General features: G+C 40.4%; 1 protein-coding gene across 2 annotated transcripts in view; it reads left to right on the forward strand.

Annotated features, from left to right (window-relative positions):
• The window catches only part of IQCM (IQ motif containing M), a 486,330-nt gene that overhangs the window by 115,601 nt on the left and 351,693 nt on the right, over positions 1–19,036 (forward strand). The window lies entirely within an intron of this gene.

Genomic DNA, 19,036 nt, shown 5'->3' on the forward strand with positions numbered 1-19,036 from the left:
AATATAGGCAAATCAATCAATGTGATAAACCATATTAACAAACTGAAAGATAAAAACCATATGATAATCTCAACAGATGCAGAAAAACCTTTGACAAAATTCAGCAGTCATTTATGATTAAAACTTTTCAAAAAATGGGCCTGGAAGGTACCTCCCTCAACATAGTAAAGGCCATATATGGTAAGCCTACAGCAAATATTATTTTCAATGGTGAAAAACTGAAGGCATTCCCCCTAAGATCAGGAACAAGACAAGGGCACCCACTTTCCCCACTATTATTCAGCATAGTTCTGGAAGTCCTAGCTACAGCAATCAGAGAAGAAAAAGAAATAAAAGGAATCCAAATTGGAAAAGAAGAAGTAAAGCTCTCACTGTTTGCAGATGACATGATACTGTACATAGAAAACCCTAAAGATAGTATCAGAAAATTACTAGAGCTAATCATTGAATTTGTCAAAGTTGTAGGATACAAAATCAATACACAGAAATCACTTGTATTTCTATATACTAACAATGAAAAATCAGAAAGAGGAATAAAGGAATCAATCCCATTCACCACTGCAACTAAAAGAATTAAATGTCTGGGAATAAACTTACCTAAGGGGACAAAAGAGCTGTACACAGAAAACTAAGACACTAATGAAAGAAATCAAAGATGATATAAACAGATGGAGAGATATTCCATTTTCCTGGGATGGAAGAATCAATATTGTGACAATGACCATACTACCAAATGCAATCTACAGATTCAATGTGGTCCCTATCAAACTACTGATGGAATTTTTCACAGAACTAGGACAAAAAATTTCACAATTCATATGGAAACACTAAAGACCCCGAATAGCCTAAGCAGTCTTGAGAAAGAAGAATGGAGCTGGAGGAATCAATCTTGCTGACTTCAGACTACACTACAAAGCTACAGTCATCAAGACAGTATGGCACTGGCACAAATACAGACATATAGACCAATGGAACAAGACAGAAAGCCCAGAAATAAAACCATGCACCTATGGGTACCTTATTTTTGACAATGGAGTGAAGAATATACAATGGGGCAAAGACAGCCTCTTCAATAAATGGTGCTGGGAAAACTGGATAACTACATGTAAAAGAATGAAATCAAAACACTTCCTAACACCACACACAAAGATAAACTCAAAAAATGGATTAAAGACCTAAATGTATGACCAGAAACTATGAAACTCTTAGAGGAAAACACGGGCAGAACACTTGATAACATAAATGAAAGCAAGATCCCCTATGACCCACCTCCTAGAGTAATGGAAATAAATACAAAAGTAAACAAGTGGGACCTGATTAAACTTAAAAGCTTTTGCACAGCAAAGGAAACTATAAGCGAGGTGAAAAACCCTCAGAATGGGAGAAAATAATAGCAAATGAAACAAAGGATTAATTTCCAAAATATACAAGCAGCTCATACAACTCAATGCCAGAAAAACAAACACCCCAATCAAAAAGTGGGAAAAAGACCAAAACAGATATTTCTCTAAGGAGGACATACAGATCTAGCAAACACATGAAAAGATGCTCAACTTCGCTTATTATTAGAGAGATGCAAATAAAAATTACAATGAGATATCACCTCACACTGGTCAGAATGGCCATCATCAAAAGGTCTGCAAAGAACAAATGCTGGAGAGGGTGTGGAGTAAAGGGAACACTCTTGCACTGTTGGTGGGAATGTAAATTGATATAGCCACTATGAAAGATGGTATGGATATTTCTTAAAAAACTAGGAATAAAACCACCATATGACCTGGCATCCCACTTCTAGGCATATACCCTGAGGAAACCAAAATGGAAAGAGACACATGTATCCCATTGTTCACTGCAGCTCTATTTAAAATAGCTAGAACATGGAAGCAAGCTAGGTGTCCATCAACAGATGACTGGATAAAGTTGTGGTACATATACACAATGGACAATTAGTGGCCATAAAAAGGAACACATCTGAGTCAGTTCTAATGAGGTGAATACACCTAGAACCTATCATACAGAGAGAAGTGAATCAGAAAGTTAAATATTATTCTAACGCATATATACAGAATCTAGAAAAATGGTTCTGAAGAATTTATTTACAGGGCAACAATGGAGAACAGACATGGAGAATAGACTTATGGACATGGGGAGAGGGGAGGAGAGGGTGAGATGTACACAAAGAGTAACATGACACTCACATTACCATATGTAAAATAGCCAACGGGAATTTGCTGTATGGCTCAGGAAACTCAAACAGGGCCTCTGTATCAACCTAGAGAGTGGGATGGGGAGGGAGATTCAAAAGGGAAGGGGTATATGTATACCTACGGCTGAGTCATGCTGACGTTTGCCAGAAAAGAACACAATTCTGTAAAGCAATTATCCTTCAATAAAAAATAAAGAAAGAAAGAAAAAAATCTCATCTTTCTCACTCATTTGTTTCTTTTATTTCTTTAACCTGATTTGATTACCTGTTACTTTTCAGTGATAGTCACTTGGAAACACCTTCCTTATCTAGTCCTTATAGGAAAAATTACACTTGAAATATATGTAGTAGGCTGAATAACAACCACCCAACTATATCAGATCATAATTCCTAAAGCCCATAAGTGTTAACTTATTTGGGAAAAAGATCTTTGCAGATGTGATTAGGTTAAAGATCTTGAGTTAAAGAGATTATCTAGATTATTCGAGGCCCTCAATGCCATCACAAGTATCTTTATAAAAGAAAGCCAGATGGAAATTATAGACAATGGAGAGGAGATACAGTGTAGCCGTGGAGGCAGGATAGGAATATTATGTCCAGCAGCCGAGGATTGTGGGCAGCCTCCAGAAGCAGGAAGAGTCATGGACTAGATTTACCTGTTGAGCCTCTGAAGGTGTGCAGCACAGCCGATGCCTTGATTTTGGATCTCTGGCCGGCAAAACTGCGAGAGAATACATTTCTGTCATTTAAAGTCACCAGGTTTTGGATAATGTGTTATGATGGGGATAGATGACTAATATAATATACTTCCAAAACTAGGTTTCAACTTTAGACATTGCTTATGTTTCCCCCCCTTTTTATGCGTACCTATGTGTGATCAATGAGCTTATTGTTTCAACTGTCACTCCCTTGTTCATGAGTGAGGAGTCTCTATTAAGCTCCTGCTTGAACTAGATACTGTGTGTCGTGGGTCCTACTCTCATGAAACTTTCAGGTTAGTAGCAGTGAATTGCCCTTTATTTCTTTCAAAAAATATAGATGTTGTAGGTTTTTGTTATCTTTCTTTTTTTCTTCTGGCAGTGGGAATGGAAACCAGGGCTATAATTTACACTGTGTTTTCTCTTCTGAGTTTAGAACCAACTGAATGGAAAGATGCATCTCTGTGTGTGTGTGTGTGTGTGTGTGTGTGTGTGTGTGTGTGTGTATGCTAAGTCACTTCAGTCATGTCCGACTCTTTGCAACCCTATGGACTGTAGCCAACCAGGTTCCTCTGTCATGGGATTCTCCAGGCAAGAATACTGGAGTCAGTTGCCATGACCTCCTCCAAGGGATTTTTACAACCCAGGATCGAACCTGTGTCTCTCATGTCTCCTGCAGTGGCAGGCAGGTTCTTTACCACTAATGCCACCTGGGAAGCAAGAATTGGGCAAATGGAGATTCAGATGTTTATTTTCTTACAAAGAAAGCTGTTGAGAGAATCTGGCTCTGGATAAGCAGCCCCGTAGCTTGTTAACCCTCTCCTGGAAGTAAACTTACCTTCCCAGGCCCAGGCAGATCTGCCAGCAGCCACCTGCCCTCCTTTCCTCTACACAGAGTAGGGTGTGTCCTCTAACTCAACCTGGTAGCAACAGAAGAGTTTACTTGCTGGCTCCATGCTGGCAGGCTGGAAAAATTCCAGAAGGACTGGGTCCAGCCTGACCCTACTAACTAAAGTGAGGAAGGGGCTGAGGTGTTACAGGCCTTCTACTCTCACCAGCCAAAGCTTTGAACTCTTCCTTCTAGCTGTCCCCTCATGTCTCTTGTCCATCTGAATGAAGAGAATGAGTAAATCTCTCTGTGCTCTGTGAAACAGATTCCTATCATTAGAGGCCACTGTGTTGCTACTTGTAAGATTTTCCTAGAATCTGAGGTCTACCTACCTCTTGGAGGGTTTGGAAGAGGAATGGTCATGAACTGGGTATTAAGGTAATAAAATATTTTACTGAGTGGCATGTAATTTCCTCCTAGCAGTGCTGGGCACTCTGGGATATTAAAAAAAGTGTAATCCATGGAACATTTTCTTCCTCTCAATGTATTATACATTGTAGCCAAGGGACCCATAATTATTTCTGTCCTACTTTGTAGAAGTTGGTCAAACCCAATCACTAACATTTGTATTACTTTAACATTTTTCAGTCACAGATCTGATCATCACATCTTAACTGGTAAATCGAGTAAAGTTAATAACTTTGAACAGTTGAGGCTGAATTTCTTATTAGAATCTTAGTTGTTTTTCTGAGACATTCTTTTCTGAGATGGATACATGTTTATATAAGAGAAATCATTGGAGGCTAACTTAATTACTTCTCTTTTTACTAATTTTGAAATGGAGTTTTTTTCATTGGTATCCACATCAGCTAAAGAATCTTAAGACTATAACCCATTTATAGTAATAGAAAGTCTTTTGTCATTTTGACCCTATGTTATTAATGTGTTCCCCTAATTTTTTCCGCTGCCTTTGGTCTGTCAGTTCAGTTCAGTCACTCAGTCGTGTCTGACTCTTTGCGACCCCATGAATCGCAGCACGCCAGGCCTCCTTGTCCATCACCAACTCCCGGAGTCTACCCAAACTCATGTCCATCGAGTCAGTGATGCCATCCAGCCATCTCATCCTCTGTCGTCCCCTTCTCCTCCTGCCCCCAATCCCTCCCAGCATCAGGGTCTTTTCCAATGAGTCAACTCTTCGCATGAGGTGGCCAAAGTATTGGAGTTTCAGTTTCAGCATCAGTCCTTCCAATGAACACCCAGGACTGATCTCTTTTAGGATGGACTAGTTGAATCTCCTTGCAATCCAAGGGATTCTCAAGAGTCTTCTCCAATACCACAGTTCAAAAGCATCAATTTTTCGGTGCTCAGCTTTCTTCACAGTGCAACTCACATCCATACACGACCACTGGAAAAACCATCTTTAAACAAAGTAATGCCAGAAATGATTTTTTTTCTTTTTTGTCAAATACAAATCCTACACTCTTTCCCCTCAAGTCCCTTGATGTTTTCCCAGAGTCTACAGGATAAAGGAAATGAAGTTACATATTTTATGCATCCCAACTATGAGTATTTTTTGAAGAATTGATCAACCATGATAGAAGAAAGACTGAATTATCTTTCTATTCTTTTTATGGAAGATAAGAAATTTTTGTTGCATGAAGAAGTAACCAAAAACTATAAAGTCAGATAGTAGGAAAAAGTATATAGTGTTTATGATCATTATTTAACAAAGTTACTGTTATTTTTCTGGATTTTATAATGTGGTTATTTGCCAATTTTTTAGAATTTGTCATTTGTGTTGATAACCACAAAAATCCCACTTCTTTAATTCTAGTATTGACTGTTATACCTCATTGTATTTATGCTTTTATAGATACTTTCCTTAGTATGTCCCCACAAGTATTATGGTTCAGACCCTAAGATATGACTTGATCACTGATGGAGAGGCAAAGCTAGAAGCAGAACAGTTGGAGAATGTTGTTGTAAAATAGAAATAGTGAGGTGGTAACATGGGTGATGGCAAACATTTGGGTTTTAGGTTTGTTTTGAAGATAGAATCTTCTAAAAGATTTACTGATGCATTGGTTATTGCATGTTATTGGAGAGAAAAAGAAGAGTCAAAAATGACCAGTTTATCAGCAAAATCTATTGAAGTTTCTACCTTCAAATTAAATCCCAAACATAAATGCTTTTCCCCCAAGTTACTGAGGATGGAGTTGCCATTTACCAAGATGAGGAAGTGTATGGGGGAAGAGATTTGATTCTTATGAGGTTTCAGTCATTTACTGTCTGAGCTGTCTGTTAAACATCTGGGTGGAGGTATTGAATAGAAAGTTGGCATTTGGGTTTGGAGTTCATGGCAGAGGACTAGACTCAGATGTCACTTTGTGATACTTCAGTTTATAGATAGTAGTTAATGTCCAGAGGTTATATGATAAACCCATGGGAGTGAGTTTGCGGAGCCCAAGGACTAAGCTGTGGAGTATTTAGAGGTCAGGGACATGATGGGAACTAGCAGAGATGCCTAAGGAAGGAACATTAAGTGATGGAAGAAAAAAGACAAACCCCAAACAGGATACCAAGATGTTCTGGAAAGTGAATGAAAGGGTGTTTCTAGGAGGAGAGTCATTGATCAACCTTGTCAAATTATGCTTGATTTATAGATCAAGTAAGATGTGGACTGAAAATTTACACTGAACTTAGCAATGGCCTCTACATCTGCTGTTTTAAGAGAGGTCAATTACAAAGAACGGGTGGAGAGAAATTAGACAACAATAAGAACTACTTCAAGGAGTTGAAGAGGAGGACACAGAAACCGGGTGCCTGCTGGGTTAGGTGAGATTCAAGACAGAGTAGGTCTTTGGTTTTAAGATAGGATAAATGACATTTCTCATCAGCACAATCAAGAGAAGGGAGAAAAATCACTAATAAAGGAAAGAGAAGGGAGGGTTACCAGAGCAGTGTCCTTGAGAAAGCAAGTGGGTGGGAGCTGTTTGTGCAAGAAGAAGGGTTGGAATGTGGGTGATTTTCACCTGCAGTAATGAGAGGTCACACAGGGTATATGTCAGGAAAGCAGCATCTTTTGATTGCTTTTGTTTTCCCAGTGAAATTGAAAGTAAGGATATCAGTTCTAGGTAAGGTCAGGGGAAAGTCCTGAAAGTTTGAAGAGAGAACAGAAAATATGAACTAGAGAGGGGAGAGTGAATGGATTAAAGAGTGTTCTGTGAATACTGGATGACATTCCAGTCCACTTGGGTTCTTGTTAATGAATGGAAAACTAGACCAATTGTGTTTTTGTTTCTCCCATCACATCAGTTGTTTTGGGTATAAATGCCACAGAACAGGTGTAAACTTAGATTCAACTAGGGTTTTGTGTTTTTATCAAATGAAGATGACAGTGAGGGGAAGGGACAGTGGAGTGGGGAGTCTATGACAGAGTGATCATAAGGATTGACTGTGGAATTTAAGCTGTCTTAAGATATGAAGGTAGCAAGGGAGAGTGAAGAGGTTGTCATATCAATGAATTGCAGGTCTGGTAGAGGTCAAAAATTGTTTGTCACGGGGAATAAATAGAAGGATGTGATTAGAGAGTGTGTGCCTGCCCAGTTACTCAGCCGGATTTGACTCTGTGTGAACCCAGGGACTGTTGTCTGCCAGGCTCCTCTGCCCGTGGAACTCTCCAGGCAAGAATACTGGAACGGGTTGCCATTTCCTCATCCAGGTGAACTTCCTGACCTAGGGATTGAACCATGTATCCTATGTCTCCTGTTTTACAGGTGGATTCTTTGCTACTTGAGCCACTGGGGAAGCCAAATATTTATTCATTTAGCTGCATCAAGTCTTAGTTTCAGCACATGGGCTTAGCTTCCTCACAGAACGTGGGGTCTTCATTCCCTGACCAAGAATCAAACCCATGTCCCTGTGTTGCAAGGCATATTCTCAACCACTCGACCACCCAGGGCTTTCCTAATGGCTCAAGTGGTGAAGACTCTGCCTGCAAGGCGGAAGACTCGGGAGATGGAGGTTCTGACCCCTGGGTTGGTAAGATTCCCTGGATTAGGAAATGGCAACCCACTCCAGCATTCTTGCCTGGAAAATCCCACGGACAGAGGAGCCTCTGAGGCTCCAGTCTGTGTGGTCGCAAAGAATCAGATGTGCCTCAGTGACCGGGCATGCATGATTAGAGAGTAGGCAGCTGCAAATGGACTCATCAAGGAGCAGTGGCTGGTGATGAAGATGATGAAGGTGTGAACATGAGCACGTAAGGCTCCTTAAGGAGTGACAGCTGTTTGTTCTTAATAACTCATACCTCAGCCTGATACTCAATAAGTATTATTTATGAATGAATTCAGAGGAAACACTATCAGAATGGAGGGAAGGTGATAAAGGTAGGTTATTGTGAGTCCATTTTAAATCATTTACTACAGCTCTCCTTATGCATGTATGCAATGCACAGGATAGACCTGAGCCAGTAAAGGGAACCTATTTTAAGTTTCAGATCTTGCTAAATACAAAGAATAAGAGCATAAGTTCTCATGAGCAGGGCCTCATGAGAACTGAAATCCCCAGGAACTGAGGTCTCTCCTCTCCTTCTCTGGATAGGATGCTTCCCTCTGCTTTTCCTCACTCATGGGTTTCTTCTCATCTTACAGACAAACAAGGGTACCTCAATCCCAAGTTGACATGAACTTTTGACTTCTGTCTATATACTTAACTCATTTCTTAATGCTCTGGTTTCCAGAAGAAGGACATGATGGCCCTAGACTGGGTTAGGTGATCCCAGAGCCAGTCAGGACAAGAGTGATGGTGATAAGGTACCATTGTGGCCACTTAGGCCAACCTCACAGCAAAGTCTATTAGCAGGACGGGTTTGGGGGAATGGGGCTGCATGGGACAAATAACCCCATGTGAATCATCTTTCTGTGAGGGCAGGGATCAGGCAGAAGAAAGAAGGACTTGCTATGTTAAGCAAAAATATTCTTGTATTTATAAGAACATATGTTTTAGCTTCTATAATTTTCTTTCCTTCAGTAGAAGTTCAGTGGAAGATAATCATATTACCAACAAGTTAACATTCCTTATTTTGCTAGCTGCCATTACTATTAGCAAATGTTGGCCAGTGTCTTCATAAACTTCTTTCATTTCCTCTGATGATGCCACTTATATGCACCTTGACCTAATCAGTTGATTTGTACCAGGACATGCCAAGATAATTTATATTTCAGATCAAATAATTTTTTAAAATTGAAGTGTAGTTGATTTACAATGTTGTGTTAGTTGCAGGTGTATAACACAGTGATTCAGTTATGTTTATATATATATATATATATATATATATATATATATGCTCTTTTTCAGATTCTTTTCACTTACAAATTATTGCGAAATATTGAATATAGTTCTCTGTGCTATATAGTAGGTCTATAGGGTCAAATAATTTTTAAAATAAAAATGCCACCTTCATAGCTCTTACTACAGAGGTACTGATTTAGCTGGCATTGTAAGAGTAGCTTGGTCAGTAGCCTCATGAGATGTGAAGCCTCCCAGGATGAGGCAGAAGTGTCTTTAGTTCCATGTTGGAGGAGTATTAGGTCCTCCTGTTTGTAGCTCCAAAAACATCTATTGGATAGTTTACCAGTACATTGATCTGGATTCCCTGCTGGATAATAAGCCTTTAGAAGGCAAGAATCCTATATGTCTTATTTGCCTTTGTATTCCCAGTGCCTAAACAGCAGAATGACAGGCTTATTTAGAGCCTGAAAGATATCCAATAAACATTTGTTGAATAGTGCAGTGAAGTGGGTGTGAGTAAGTGTTAAGTGTGTGTAAATTTCTAACCAGGTTTAAGCAAGCCTGTTGGTTCTTCAAACAAGTCCATGCAATGTTGAGTGGATACTTCTGTTATAAGATGCTGATGCCCATATCACACCTTAAGATGACCGTGTGTGTGTGTGTGTGTGTGTGTGATTTGTGGTAGTCACTGTGCAGAAGAAAGAGGTGGATCCTAATCACTGTCCTGATAAAACAGCTGTTGCCTGAGCTGTTTGGTGCTCAGGGCAATTCTTCATTTCTTTGGCCTGCATGGATGCTTCCAGAATGCTTCTCTCACAGCAAGTGTGTTCTGGCATTCCCTGCGAACTCCGGGAAATCTGGAGCCAAGGATCTATTAGTGCCTGAAGTGTGGAGTGTGTGACATTGATCATCCCCTCTTTGAGCTGGCACTGCTCTGAAGCGGCCCAAGAACCAGGGCACTGAGCCCACTCCCAAATCCATCTGGTTTTGATCCCATCTCACTTAATGAGTCAAAACATTTTTTTAGAGACATTTTATTTTATTTATTTTTTTACCTATTCCAGAAGTCCAGTGAGTACTCTGACTATACTTAGGATAGATCAGAAAAGTGTTTCATGTAGTCACTGTGGAGACATCCATGAATACACATAAAGTGTTATCATATGTTTAATAGGTGTTCACAAGTACTTCCAATGTGATGGAGTTGATGGCAGATTCTACTGAAGTTTTTGATTTCCAGCTACACTAAACCCTAAGTTGTGACCTGTAAATAGTATTCAAAAATAGATTTGGGTACTTGGTTGTAGTTCTATTAATAAATGATCCCTTAATGAGCTTTGCTTTATAATTTCTCAGTGAATGCTTGGCAATCTCTATATAGCTCTACAAACTGATTTTGAGAAATGGAAAATGCTTCCACTGTTGTTTCCTTAGAAGCTGATTAATGGAGAATAGCACAGAGGGGCTAAGGAGTATAATATGTGGAACATCTACTAATTATTAGGCACTGTGTTAAGGCATGCATTATCTAAAGTCTCTCAAGAGAGGCAGATTGTTAGTTGTGTTCCACAGAAAAGAAAACTCAGGCTCAGAGAGTTTTCCAGCTCCTGGCATGGATGGTAATGACAGAACCAGGATCTGAGACCTTTCTGACTCTAACCAAGGCTTGCAAACTCCTTCCACTTCTGTGGTGGGCTACATCTTCTTTCTCGGTGACATTAGGAGCAGTCCGAGTTTCTTGGAGGACTGTTGGTCTCCCAAGTGCTCTGGTTGTGTGAAAATGGTTCTGAATCTTTTCCTTAATTCTTGTCTACCTTGAGCAAGTCAGTTTTCTCTGGGTCTCAAATGGCCTCATAAAACTCATTTCATCCTGCTGCTTTGGAAGAGTGTTCTATTGTCACAAAGAACTTTGATCTTTCAGAAGAAAGGTGACATTGAAAGTGCCCAACCTCACTCTTAGGTAATAATAAAAATGACACCTTTGTCATTTACATCCTGTAACAATCGAATGCTTTTCCAGTTCTTCCAAAGCTGGTCTCAAGTGGTAGGGTCGTTTTTCAGTAAGTCCTCACAGAGGCATCCTGTGGATAAAAAGAAAAGCATGCCAGGGAGTGGTGGCAGGCAGGTAATTCAGCCCTGATTGCTTGTATGGGTCTGCAGTGAAGTGTTCAAATACTGGCTTCTGCTTTTGACTTCCTGTATGACCAAAGTCACAAAGACATGATGCATTTTAGAAATCTCCCCAGAAAAGTAGTGACATCTGAGGGGCCTAACATGCTATGATATGGAGAACTCAAGAAAATGAACACACAGACACACATATATGTATATATATGATGGTAAATATGAAAAGATAGCTAGTGTTAACACAGATGGTTTAAATGTTAGATTGTTAGCTTCTGGATACACTTTGGCAGTTGGTTTCTTTTCTTTTTATTGTGAAAATGGTAACCATTCCATATCTACCCAGAGACTCATTTCTAACAAGACCACATTCATTGACAGGAGATTGATGGAAGGAGATGATGGTTTCCTTGAGTGGGAGGGGCTGCAGCAAGAAGGTGATGGAGGATGGACTGTTTCTGGAAAAGAGATGAGGCCGTGACTGCATTGCTGAGTCAACAATGAACTGCCCGAAATGACCATAAACGTGTTCTTGGTGTTCGTGGACAGTTTCCAAAATAAAATTGTTGTGTGAGTAGACAGAATTTAGCAGTGACACTGTGTGTTTACAATGCGAGGATCCCAAGCTACAGTTACCCAGGCCTTGGGTTTATACTGCTCAGCCCATTTAGTTGCCTCACTTTTAAATGAAGACTTTTAACACTTTGTACATAGTGCTTTTGCCTTGTTTAAAAGAAAAAAAGAATCACAATAGCTGGAACCCCAGTTTCCCCAAATCTGCCTTTTGCAGCTGACTTTATTTACTTACAGGCATATTATACTAGAAGAAGTTTTATGGCATCTGCCGTAAAATCAGGAGTTTGTGGCTTTTCTAATCGCTTTTTCCCCTACAGAAATTTTAATCATCCAGGTCTAAAGATTTGGGTCACTCTCATCTTTGCAAAAGGAATGTTTTTCAAGTGTTCTTTGGCCTCTAGTTTTCTTTTCTTTTTTTTTAGTTTTATTTTCTTGAACCTGGAGTGAATTTCACATCTTCCTAGGTTTATTCCCATGTCTTCAGCCCTGAAATAAACAGCCTATTCATGAGGGAATACTTGTATTGCTTCAAGGGGCAGCTTCTGTGGCTGGAGAGGGTGGGTGATGAGACCTTGAATCTGTGTGTCCATATGATGACCATACTCCAGAATGATGATCTGTACTTGAAAGATAATAGGAGTCTAATAAGCGTGTCATACTTAATAAACTCTTTGTATCTGCTTGGGAAGGAATCCAAGTATACAGCTAAAATTAAAAATCAAAGTCTGGTTTTCTTGCTACATGATCTGGTCAAATTATTTAACACATTGGACCCTCAGTTAAGTGGTCATAATAAAAATTAACTGCTGACTATATTGCTGCAAGGTCCAAATGAGATTCCTGTGTGAAAACATAAGTTAATTCAGAAAATAGCAGGCACATTATTAATGACTTGAAAGACTCATGAGAACATATATGTTGATACAGAAAAGCTGATGGTTGGTCCATTGAGTTAAAGAAGTTTACAAAGTGCATTTGCAAAAGAAAATTTATTTGGGAATATAAGTGGGTTGACAGTGTTCCCTCCGCTCTTTTCCTTCCCTTCAGTCAAAAGGTCATATTCCATTGTGACACAGGGAGGGAGTCTAAAGCTTAGTATGATATATTTGCTCATGGTTACCTGAAAACTAATGCTATAGTTTTATGTGAATGTGTCCAAGCTACATTAGTGACCAAGGGTGTCATCTGGTTTTAGAGTTTTGTGTATCATGTGACTTTCAAACGTTAATAAAACTTTAACTACTTAGTAAACTGCTGGGGAAAAACTGTGACAAGTGTTGTTGGCATCAAATACACTGGAAAATAGAGTTTTCAGTAGAAAGCATCTTAATTAGGAGTGAGGCCAGGTTCCATTCTCTAGTTTGCCTTGGTTTCTGCTGGTCAGCTTTACAGCCTAGAGCTTCATGACTGGCTGCACATGAGTCAGATTCCTGTTCTGGGAAGTGGTAAATACCATTGGCAAGTCTCTGTAGATAACAATAAGTGAAAGTGTTAGTCCTTCAGTCGTGTCCGACTCTTTGTGACCTTATGGACGGTAGCCTGCCAGGCTCCTCTGCCCATGGATTCTTCAGGCAAGAATACTGGAGTGGGTTGCCATTCCCTTTTCCAGAGGATCTTCTTGTCCCAGGGATTGAACCCAGGTCTCCTGAATTGCAGGCAGATTCTTTATCTGCTGAGCTACAAGGGTCGAGTGCCAAATCCACTGGGGGATGAACAGCAGATCACAGTTCCTCAGCGATCCTCTGTCTTCTCTTGTCGACTTAGTTTTAGGCAGGAGAAAAATACAACTCCTGATGCAAAGCGAAAAAGTATGTCAAGGTATTTGAGATATTTTACCTAAAACAAATAATGGTATGAAATGTGAGGAAAAATAAGAGCTGGTGAGAAAACAAAGAAAGAAATAATCATTTACAAATAGCTGTTTACCTCACTTGAAAGTGATCCTAATCAGGAATTTGCATTTCATTAAAGCTTTTCTGTTGGTGATAATATCCCTACCCCTATTTCTCAAAAGGCAATTATCACATAAAATGGCTTATAATAGAAGTGTTACTGCTTTCCTGGCGTTCAGCATGTAAGATTTTTATTGGTATATTTGTCTTTTTTTTCTTAAGCACCTGCAGTTATATTTACATTCTGACAAAATATAGTAGAGGTGGCACTTAAATCTCCCGGTTTCTATCTCTAATCCTAAGCAATTTTACTGTCTTTTCAGCTCTGCCTATTTTCTGTAACAATTTCAAATGCAATTAAGGCATAGAAGTATCATTTATAAAGTTTCCACAAAGACAATGTATTTTGGGTTTTGGTGCTAGATAACATCACAATTACAAGCTTTATAATTAGTTTGGCAGCTCTAGAATTAGCTCAGAATCAGAACCTCAGAAGTGAGGCTGTAAGCGCTTAGCTTTGCATATGGCGGGGGGGGGGGGGCGAGGTTCTGATTTTTTTTGTGAGGAAGGAAGAAAGGGGCTGAGGTGCTGGCATTTGTCTTCAATAGTACTGAGCAATGGGTAGGATGGGTCACTGGTGGTAGTGTAGTGAATTCGCTGATGGATGACAGGTTGTGAAAACCAGGAAGATTGCAAACACCACAAACATTCTCTTCATGGTTCTAGATGAAAACATAGAACTCTTTATTCTACTCAGACTAGGTAATGAACTTACCTTAGATCTCTACTAAGAAAAGGTAGTGAAATATATATTCATGCATGTGTGTGCTAACTCGCTAGAGTCGTGTCCCACTCTTTACAGTCCCATGGACTGTAGCCCACCAGGCTTCTCTGCTTATGGTGTTCTCCAGGCAAGAATGCTGGAGTGGGTTGCCATGCCCTCCTCCAGGGGGTCTTCCCCACCCAGGGATCCAACCTGCATCTGGCAAGTGGGTTCTTTACCACTAGGGCCTCCTGGGAAATCCTGAAGTATATTTGGGTACTCAAATTTTATATTTGCCAACTTAAAGTGAAAGCACATGAGAGTTATGAGTTGTTTTATTTGGGGCAAAATGAGGACTATAGCTGGAGTAGGAAATGGCAACTCACTCCAGTATTCTTGCCTGGGAAATCCCATGGACACAGGAGACTGGTGACTACAGTCCATGGGGTCGCAAAGAGTTGAACATGCCTGAGTGACTGAATACATACACAAGAGGACTGTGACCCTGGAGACAGCGTCTCAGACAGCTCAGAGAAACTGCTGTCTCCTGGGCCATAGTTCTCATTCTGCCCCAAGGAAAGCTTGACTCACAACTCTCACGTGCTTTCTCTTTAGGTTGGCAAATGTGAAATTAGGCTATCTCATCTACCCTAATGTTGTGCATTTTTTGAAGCTGGTATGTTCATCCAGTGAGCATGTATTTACTTAGCATCTTCACAGGGACTGTGAAGGGTGTGGGGTTTCCTGACAGGCTAAACATTTAGCCTGCCAGAGCTTCATTCATGGATGCTGTCTGATGGCAGACACAGAATCAGGACCTGTCAGAAACATGGACTCCACTATATATGCCACAGCATGCAGGCTGAGCTTCAGGTTCAAGTCAGTTTCCCTCTGCCCCAAGTTCCCTGGGGCCACATGGCGGGGTGGGGTGGGGTTCAGGTGGACACTGTGCATGTGGATTTGTGTTATGTCTGAAAATGTGAGCTTGGGGAATCGATGGCTTTCAAAATGAACGTGCTGTTTTCCTGGAGGAGGTGTTACTTCAGTCCTCAGGGTTGCTTGCTGTGAATACCACCCTGGGGAACAGGCTGGGTAAAGAGTGAAGAGCAGTCAGAACATCAGTCTTGGCACCCAGTATGATTGTCAGGGTGCTCAGGACCGATGGTAGGCTACCTCTTCCAACACGAAGGAACTCCAGAAGAATCATCTTCCAAACCATATGTGTCTGTTGTAACATGCATAAACTCCATGCACATGAATTTGTAGTTTCAAAGCATTATTATTCCCTCTTTTGAGCAAACAGGAATTTGAGGCTGTGTTTAACTAAGAAGCAAAAATCACAAATAAATGGTACAACAGCACTACAGAACAGCATTTTTAATTCATGGTCTAATGTTGTTAGCATTAGCCTGTTTTGCATTACTGCTAGAGGATCCTGAGGTTGTGCTAGCACAGTGTTGTGGTGAGGGCTTTTCCATTATTTTATTTACTACCATGTACATGTCAGGAAATTAGCTCTCCTTTGCTGGTCTACTGCTGCATTTTGATTCTGTTGGTCCAGTGTGTTTCCACATCTTCCTCGCCCACTCCCCACCCCCACCGTTAGCTTAGATAGATTGCTGATTTCTAAAGACTCATAGCTTTCTCAGTTTAAGGAAATAGGGTCAAAACCATCAAATTGCCTGTTATCATAGAACTGCAGAGTTGTAGAGAGAAAATGTAAATCAGACACAATTTAGTCTAACTACCCTACCTCCATTTTATGAATAAGGAAGCAGAGGTGCAGAGAGTCTCAGCGAAGTGCTACCCAAGGTCAAAGGTCTAAAGAGAAGACGAAACTCAAAGTTTTTGTGTATAAAATTCAGTGTTTTTGTCACTGCACTATGTTTTGTCCAGTGGGGGGAAAAGCGCAATGTGAGAGTTGTGAGTTAAGCTCTGTTTGGGGCAAAATGAGGGCTGTAGCCCAGAAGACAGCATCTCAGTTCTGAGAAACCAGCCCAAAGATGCTGGGGAAGGTCGGGGTTGTGATTTTAGTGAAGGAGGGCTATGTGTAGTAAAGCACACATTTTGGCAGAGGCTTGCTGCTAGTCATAAGGAGCAGATGTTACCCTCAATGATTTTGGTGCTTTTCTATTATGGATACGAGGCGATGCAAGAATTGGTCTGATAAAAACCCTGAGGACCTGCTCTGCCAGTTTTCCCTGGAGCACAGAGAGCTTCGTTCCTGATCTCCACCCTGAACTTTCAGCTGCCGCAGGGGCTCAGGGTTTAATCCTTACAGAGGTAGACGTGTACGTAAGTGCTAATGCACTTGGGTTGTGTCTGACTCTATGGACTGTAGTCCACCAGGCTCCTCCGTCTATGGGGTTTCCCAGGCAAGAATACTGGAGTGGGTTGCCATGTCCTCCTTCAGGGGATCTTCCCAACCCAAACCTTGAACCCTCCTCTTTTGCATCTCCTGCATTGGGAGGTCGTTCTTTACCATTAGCGCCACGTGGGAAGCCCTGGTAGAGGTGGGTGGCACGTGCCATCTGCAGTTGGCAATTGCATTCTAAAAGAAAAAGCATTCGAGGATATTGGTGGAAGCTTTATTATGTGTTCTAAAATTTTGTTTAGTACCAATAGTGTATATTTCTGTTTTTCAAATATAGGATAATCAATCTAGGTATTGAAACAACAACAGAATTATTAAGTCTTTAAATCATGGGCCACAAACTTAAATGCCCTTCTCAGATCAGCAGGTAACAGAGAAATAGCCAGTGTGATCAATGGGGGTATGGTGACAACAACCTAGAGAAAGCACACCCGTCAGACTCTCTGATTCAACATTGTGTAAGCATCCTGTGTCCCACAATCTATTTCTACCTCTGGACTTGGCCATCCAGCTGCCATTTATAAAACCTGCTTTGAATAACATGATTTAAAAAGATTTAGTATATCCTTAAAAGTGATTTTGTTGTATAGGCTTTCAGAGCTCAAGAGGCTATTAGTTGTCAGATGCTCTCACCCATCATTATGCTGAAAAAGAAGCAAAGAAGATGCAGTGACTTGCTCAACTTAGTAAAGCTAGTCTGTTATACCACCTGTGGCTCGAATCAAATGTCCAAACTCCTAGTCCTGTGTTCTTTCTACTTCATCTTGAAACAGTTTTTTAAAAAAGAATAATTTTGAAAGAAAAAGTAATGGGCAAATCTGTTTTGATATTTAGTAACATTTCTTGTGGATAACCTCTCTGAAACTGATCAGTTATTATTTATTGAGTGTTTTACTACATGCCCATGCTAAGTGATACAAGGCATACAAAAGTAAATCAGACATCTTTGTTCATTTAGGTCCTCTCTAGTTGGGAAAGTCAAAACTAACATTGGAGAATAATAAAGGCCAGAATCTTTGGCACTGACTTTTAAGTGTATGAAAAGTTGGGAAAGAAGAGATATTGGTGACTTAAGGTCTTAATTCTCCATATTCCAAAGATTATCTTTAGTAGCATATTTAAGAAAATCCTCTGTCATAGCCAAAAGAATATAAGGTATTTGCTAGAGAAGGCCCGTACTAGAATTGTCTGTGTGTGTGTGTGTGTGTGTGTGTGAGAGAGAGACTGAATTGTAATCTGTGCTATTCATTCTTCACATTAACTCATGTCCACTGATATCTTAAATGTCTCCTTGACGCCTGTTTTGAAGTTAATGGCAAGTGCTGACATAGATAATAAAAGGTGTGCCAATTAAAGTTGTGCTGGGGTGGAGAGAGATAGCTACCCTCTGATTGAGGTGTTACAAAAAATGCCAGTTAGAAAGACAACTGTGTCCCTCTACACCTTTTGACTGATCTTTTGTTTTCACCAGTGTTTAAGTTCTCTTTTCATACTCTGTGATGCTGTGGTCAGTCCCTCCCTGATAGCTTTATCCTGCGAGGGGATTCCTCTCCTATGCCTTTGTGTAACTTGGTTGCCCTAGCAGTTTGGTCACGTCCACCTTTTTCTTTCTTTCCATCTCAGATGCTTGGCTTCAGAACTCTCCCCTCTCAGGTACTTTGAAATCAATCCTAATATGAGAGTTGACAAGCTTTTCTTGCAAAGGGTCAGATAGTAAATACTCTTGACTTAGTGGCTCATATGGTCACAAGTACTCATCTCTGCTTTTGTAACATGAAAGAAGTCATAGACAGTAGGTAAACATATGGGCTTGATTGTGTCCAATAAAGTTTTATTTGCAGAAGCAGGTGAGAGGCTGAATTTGGCCCTGGCCATGGCTTGCCAGGGCTTCCTAGTGGCTCAGCAGTGAAGAATCCGCCTGCAGTGCAGGAGACATGGGTTTGTTCTCTTGGTTGGGAAGATGTCCTCAGGAGGAAATGGCAACCCACTCGAGGAGTCTTGCCTGGAAAACCTCATGGACAGAAGACACTGGCAGGCTACAGTTCATGGAGTCAAAAAGAGTTGGGCATGACTTACTGACTAAACAATGGCATGGTTTGCCAACTCCTGCTCTAATCTTAATAAGCCATGCCTACTTAAAGAGTTGTCCAGTTGTATAGTTCAAAGCTCTTGTTTACATTACTATCTTCACAGTCTAATTCTATTTTTGTTTGTTTCATAATGTGCATATGTTAGTAAAGTACAATATAATCTATAGATAAAGAATAGTACATATTGGAACA

Source organism: Odocoileus virginianus, chromosome 12 (assembly GCF_023699985.2).
Source record: "Odocoileus virginianus isolate 20LAN1187 ecotype Illinois chromosome 12, Ovbor_1.2, whole genome shotgun sequence".
In the NCBI taxonomy this organism is placed as follows: Eukaryota; Metazoa; Chordata; class Mammalia; order Artiodactyla; family Cervidae; genus Odocoileus; species Odocoileus virginianus.